We start from the raw sequence: 7,020 nt of genomic DNA, 5'->3' as shown, positions 1-7,020 counted from the left end.
GGGGGGGGGGGGGGGGGGGGGGGGGGGGGGGGGGGAAGTCGGTTTGATTAGAAACAGAACTTTTTCCAGGCTTTTTCCTGAAGGGGAGCTACAACACTGGGAAAAGTCATTTCACTAAGGCCGAGTTTGAAGTTGTCAAACGCTGACTGTAATTAATAGCTGCCCTGAAAAAGGAGGTCTGTCCCCCTCCTTACCCAAGAGGATGTGGACACAGCTTAGAACAAGCAGGACACATCGCAGGGCTGGCAAGTGAACCGGGGCAGTTTGGTAACACACAGGAGTCACCCCCAGGACGTGCCCCAAGTAGAGCCCTCGGGCTAATATTGACAGGGGTGATGCACTGCAGGCTGGCAGCAGGGACAAGACCAGGCTTTGTCTGGGACCAGCACTCACAAACGGGCACCAGTGAGCCCCACGGATCCCTGGTCGCTGCATGGACAGACGGCTGGGCAGACAGATGGACTCGGCATTACCAGGAGAGCTGGCCGCTCAGCTGGGGCACTGAGGAAGGCTTTGGGCGGGATCAGAGATCTGGGAAGCCATGCTGAGTGCTGGGAGAGCAGCCACAGGGACCATTTTGAGATCGCTCAGAGTCCAAGGGATCCAACTGATGTCAAGGGTAGTGTGAGGAACGGGAGGAGGAAAAAAAGACAGAAAAAAGATGCTGTGCAGCTCAAAGAAGGTGGCTCCGTGCTTTAAAGAATCAAAGCAAAGACAGTCTTCACTTCCCAGAGGTGTAGCCAAGCTCATTGTACTTGCCCACCTCCACATCAACCCTCTCCACCCCAACACACACACCTTACACGTGTAGTAGGCCCTTCACCTCCTCATTTATAGCATGCCCTACACCAGTGGGATCCTGCTGCTCCCACCCCAGCTCTGCCCAGAGCACCCCAGTAGCCCCAGCTCAGGTTGCTGGGACGTGTGGGATGAACATATTTGAGGGAGTACTAAACACAGGCTTGGAGGCAATCAAATGGAGAAAGGGGAAAAGTTCAAACACTGGGGAAAAAAAAAAAAAGATTTGTCTCTTTAAGAAGGGACAAAGAAACAAATCGAAACTTTGCCCTCGGGTCAGCGTGAAGCAACATTTCTGTCAGTGCCAAAAATCAGGTCCCTTCTGGCTGCGGATGAGCTGAAGAAAGCAAAGGGTCCGTGGCACAGGCCAGGGGCTCCCATACCCAGTAGCCACAGGGTGATGGGTCAGCACCATCTTGCCGGGCACAAGTGAGACGGCGACGCTCAACCCTTCGATATAACCACACCCTCGGCGCGCATCTTGCCTGATGTAACCTAAATTTCTGCAGCCCGAATTCCTCACCCAACAGCAGCCAGAGGAGTTAAGCATCACAAGTGCCATGAAAAATTACCCGTTTCTCCTTGGAGGGACCAAGCAACAAGGTACCCCCTTTTCTTGGCCGTGCACCCAGCATGAAGGATCACCACCAAGGGACAAGCCAAGCGTCTTTTTACAGCTCATCAACATGCTGTTGAGATAGAAGGCAGCTTCCAAGACTGGTCCCAACTTGAAAAGCGACCAAATTGACTGGGGGTTTTTTGGCTTTGTGTTTTTAAAGGCATCTATTCATTCAAGACTCTGTTCCTGCTAGGTATTTAATGCAGGTATTTAACTCTCATCAATCATTCCGGGGTAGGGGGGTGGTGAAGTTTTCACTGCTTTTCATGCTTCTTGGCACAGCCAGCAGGATCCATCTAACACTTTCCGCCTTCTTCTGCCCCAACAGAATACATATGAGCCTTCAGCTGCAGGTTCAGTTATAGCCAAACAGCTAAAAAGAGGGTCCCACCTCTAGCCAACACAAGGTTTTAGGGTGCTATTTGATATGCAGGAGGCACAAAGGCTGGGAAGAAAGACTGCACTCGGTTTCTATTTGCAAGGAGCTCGCGAGTTCGGCCGTACAAGACAGAGCACCTTTTTTCCCTTTGTAAAGCTCAGCACATCCAAACGGGAAGTCACCGAGACACAGTAAACAGTGATATGTAATGAGGCCATTTTTTATAGCCTTTTTTGGAACAGAACTCAATTTCCAGAAGCAGAGAGTAAATAAAAAGTCAGAGGACCTGAGTAGGGTAAACTGGAGAGTAGCTACACAGCCCTTGCTCAAACCACCCGCGTACCCAGTCAGCTCTGGCAATACTGAATTATATTTAACTACTATCGTGACATATGAAAGTAATTAACAAGCATTGTATCTACAAAGCCTTCAAGTGGCATCTTAAGGATCCCAAAGCTCTGTGAATAATTACTAGTACCAAATACACCAACGTGCCTTCATCTCCCATATACCTGGGGGAAGCAGTTGCTACAAACCACCTGCTCCCGGTTGTCACGGCAAATGAGCGCCTACATCATCAATAAATAGGACTTTGATACCGAATTATTGTCATCCTGCAGAAAAAAAAACCACCAGCCATGACAGTTCAGTCAGGTGTAGGGCGTCACACCCATCAATCGTGGGAAGTCAGTTGTCTGCATGGTTCCTTAATGAGAGCAAAACAGAGCAGTGGGCAGCCAAGTCATCACGCCAATTACGTTTGCTGTGTCTCATCAGTCTCAAGAGCCCTAATAAAACCTCCAGGCACTGCAGACCGAGATGGATTATCTCTAGAGAGATGTCAATATGCTTCAAAATAAGAATCCTTAATGAGCTGACCATTACTGCTAACTTAAAGTCTGGGCACACACAAACACACACATTAAATAGATGGCTGCTTCCTTTCAAGTATCCAGGAGATTTTGAAGCAGGAAAGAAAAAAAAAAATATATATATATATATTCAGATATTTAGCAGCATCCAGGCCAACCTTAAAGGAAAGGTGAATGCAACATGACCTCAGTGGGAGTCTTCATGTCAGAACAAGTCGCAAGATCAAGCCCCAGAAGCGCACAACTGCTTTGGGGTAGGTACCAATTTCCATCTGTCTTAACATATGGAGGAAAGTCGGCGTTGTGGCAGAGAACACTGCAACAGCACGCTCAGCCAGCCAGGACAGGGGCAACGGGAAGATGGAGCAGGAGTTTGGGGGATTATTGCTTTTTTATTAGTCATTCTCCCTGGAATGAACCCACATTTCCTTCAGCTGCGGAGATTTAGGAGCAGAAACACTCCTGGAGGGGGCTGGAGGGCAGAGCCCCCCTGGATGTGCTGGGCAATGGTGACACCCCCACAGCACCTCGCTCGCTTTCCCTTGCTGCTCCTCAGGCACCTGGGGTACAAACACTTTGCCAAGAGGTGTACGCTTCCATACAGCCCTCCACAGCATCACTGCAAGTGCCAGGAGGTTGAACCAGGTCTGCTAGACACAGGGGAATTAAACCAGGGTGCTGGCAAGCCACCAGAGAAAGGACCTGGCACACTGTGAGCAGCTCCTGGGTCTTCCAGTCTTCCATTTTCAGGGCTAATTCTTGATCAACCCCCACGTGCACAGGTGCCCAGCACAGCTGATCCATCCAGTCCCCATGAGGTCTCTGCCCCGCACAAAGCACATTGCCTGAGCAGGGCTCGCCCGAGCTGCCCTACCAACGTCAGTACACATCCAAGTCCCTGTCAGGAAGGATTAATTTTATCTAAGGCAAATGCAAAGAAATTAAAAATTGAGAAAACCCCCACAAAACCAAAAACCCACACCACCAAGCATCAACCTCACCCAAATGAGTGATTTTTTTTTTTTAATTGCACATTTTTTATGCCTCACCATACTGAATACACAAGCAAAGAGTGATTTAATTTGTATTTGACCAGAGACTTAATAAAATTACGATTCAAACTTAATTACTGATGAAAACCCAAAGCTTGAAGATCTCCATCTTGACTCACAAAAGGAGCTTGGGATGCAAGAGCAGCTGTACCACACGGTGCCAGAGGACTGGAAATTAGTGTCGGGAACAGGGAGAGAAGAGAGACTCTGGAGCCGGCTCCGTGCAGGGATGGGGGAGAAATACCGTACTGAGAGCACGCACAGGGAACGGGGATTGCAAGCCTGAGGGGTGCTACATCTGCTCCCATTTGCAAATAAAGATGTCCTTTGCATCACACTCTCGCAGTCGGCTGGCAGACCAGCTTGAATTACACCTCCCAAAATCCAATCGTGGTTATAGACACGGTGATCAATAAATACCCAGGGCAAGTACACTCACCCCACTCCCCACCTCTCCAGAAATGGCCTCTACAGCAAAAGCAATTAGCAGAAATGAAGTTTTGCTCCAGGCTCATCAAAACCAGCCTCACGTCCACTGACTCCCAGAGGAGAACTGGGCTTTGTAACTCTTTTCCCCCCCTGTTTATTTTGTTAGTCTCTGTGATGGGTCAGCAGCTTTGGGTCATCCCATCCTGCCAGGCACCACCAAGCGCTGGACTCGCACCTCTGGAATTGAGCATGAAAATAAAACAAACTTGAGATTGCGTGAAATCACCTCATTAGGTTGCATTTATTTATTTAAACATCAAATAGTAAACTACTAGCTGTGTGGCCAGCCTGACCATTTCACCAGTCTGGTTTCCCTGCTGAAGAACAGGGAGGTTTCACGGGACACCAGTTCATCTCTCCACAGCACCAGTCCCTGCAGCCTCACCCACTGGCCTGGCTGTGCTGCAGCACCTTCAGCAAGCGAAAACAAATCGGCATGGAACGGGATTAAAACATCCCGAACAAAACACCAAGCAAACACACAACAGTGTCTGGATCTTAAAGCGTTTCTTTGCAGAGAGATGTGTTTTCACCTCTGGCCTTTGAAATGATGCCCACCTCGGGCAAAAAATCTGTTTCTCATTACACACCCGCAGAACCCCATTTAATTCACTGAGAAAGGTGGATGACAGAACATTACTGGGTGTTTCAAGTCTAGTGCAAGTGTCTTGTCCCCTGGCACTCTGACTGATTAAAAAAAAAAAAAAATCTCTGTAGTAAGGCAGACAGCTGATTAGCCAGCCCAACCAGTCAGGCAAAATGTGCTTTTATCATCAAAAACAATTTCTGAAGTTTCTTGCACATCCCTACCCCCGTGTCTGAATGCATCACAGCTGTTGTGACAAAGATGGGCTCCTACACTCTTCTTCTGAAATTTGGCCCAGAGAGACTAAACCGCTCAGCAATAGCAGCGAGGCCAAGGCACCCCAGCGGGCTCAGACCCTTTCCTCTCTCCTCCCCGGGTTGTCAGAAGGCAAAGAGCAGCAAGATGCCTCCTGTCTTTAGCTACCCCAGGAGAAGCCTGACTCCCAAATCCAGGAATTGTCACAGAAACACCCAATGTGTAACGACTCAAATCTAGGTTAGTTTGGGTCTCATCCCGGCTGAGGAGAAGTATCAGCTGAGTCTCACCAAGCGATGGCTCTGCACGTCCCCACGGGCTCGGCTTTGGTCAGGCTGTGCCAATCCAGTGACAAGTGGGTCCCAGCAAAACCACCCGATTGAGCCAGTTCCCTCCACAGCCCTCCTAAGTCAGAAAAGCAGCCAGCTGGGGTGGGCAGAAAGTGACTGCATTAGGGACAGCTGAGCTGTAAACTCACCTCCAACAAGCAACACCTGCCTCGGTGAGGGCAGCAAGAGTCCCCTCTCCAAACTACCACTGGGATCTTCCCCAGGTCACAGCTACCATTTCTAAACCTATTCTGAATTCCCCACAGAGCAAATACAAACCAAAATTAGGTTTGCAGGGCTATAGTATTCCCCTCAAATAAAAAAAGCACAGCATGCCATTCTCAGCACGTTCTAAGAAAGTACCAGTCCCCGCACATCTACACCTCCAGCGTGACAGTTTATATTTGGAAATGCCAGTTTGCACTGAAGACAGTTTGATCGGTTTATAGCCTGGAAAGCAAAGAGGAAACCTCGCAGCATTGATCCACCCTGGGAAGAGGCATCAGTACATTTGTTATTTACTCTGCACCAGCAGGTCTCACGTCCGGCCGCCAGAGCCGACACGGGCTGGTTCTCACCATACGGTTGGGGTTTCTCACCCTGGTGCTTTGCCGGACCGAGGGCTCCGGCTGTGAGCGAGCAGCCCCATCCTCACGCTCACGGAGCAAAACCTGCTTCGCTCCAGGATTCGGGCCCCAACGCCTGGCAGGGGAACTCCCAGCTGTCCCCAACCCCAGCACGTGGGGTCACGTCTGGCGGGGCGAGGAGGCTGAACGGACCCAAAACACCATTGCCCTGGAATAAAACTCTGGCGGAAGAAGGGAAAAGCACTTGCCGGATAAGCCGCGTGCTTGCACAGCACGTACCCAGCACGCCCGTTAGCATCATATATTATTTATCTTTGAAGGCTTCAATAAAGTTAAACAGAGTCTCACGTGTCTTTGCTACCAGGAAATCTCCTTTCCCTTTTATCCATAAAACCTGTTGTTGTTCAGAAACAAGAACCAGTTTACTGTCCACATGTCAGCACAAGGGCTGCCGGGTGGGGAGGACAAAGTACCCCGGTTCAGTTGTTTCTAACTGATTTCACTTCCCGATTCCCATGCAAATGCCGCGCAGCTCAGCTTGCAAAAAAACCTAAGCACAGCGTTTAAACCCAAAACAACCAGAGCTGATTTTCTTTTTTTTTTTTTATTTCGTTTGTTTAAGCCTGCTTCCACCAAAACAACCAGAAATTGGAAACATTTCCGAGGAAGGAGCCTTAAAGCTTTATAGTTCCCAGACCTGTAAGCTACGGTGAGCGCGGTGCAGGCGGGGGACAGGCTCCCTGCCCAGCCGGGCTCCGGACAGGCTTACAGAGCACTAGGCTTCGACTTTTTTGATGGTTTTATTTATTTTGCTTTTAATCTTCCAGGTCAAAGTTTCGTCCTCAAGGCTAGCACCCTCCCAGGACCGCCCGCTCCTCCAGCACATCAAAGCTGAACTAGTGCCTCGTAAAAAAAAAACCCAAGTAATCCCCATCTCCTCCTCTTCGCCGTATTATTTGCTTTTGTTTTACGATGTTACTGTAAACAGAAAGGGGGATGTTTCCCTCTTTCCCGGGGTGGTGGTTTGTTGGTTGTTTTTTTTCTTAAAACTACA

This window comes from Athene cunicularia (assembly GCF_003259725.1).
Source record: "Athene cunicularia isolate RWA chromosome 17 unlocalized genomic scaffold, athCun1 chr17_part1, whole genome shotgun sequence".
In the NCBI taxonomy this organism is placed as follows: domain Eukaryota; kingdom Metazoa; phylum Chordata; class Aves; order Strigiformes; family Strigidae; genus Athene; species Athene cunicularia.
The sequence above is the reverse complement of the archived record's forward strand: the minus strand, read 5'-3'. Positions refer to the sequence as shown.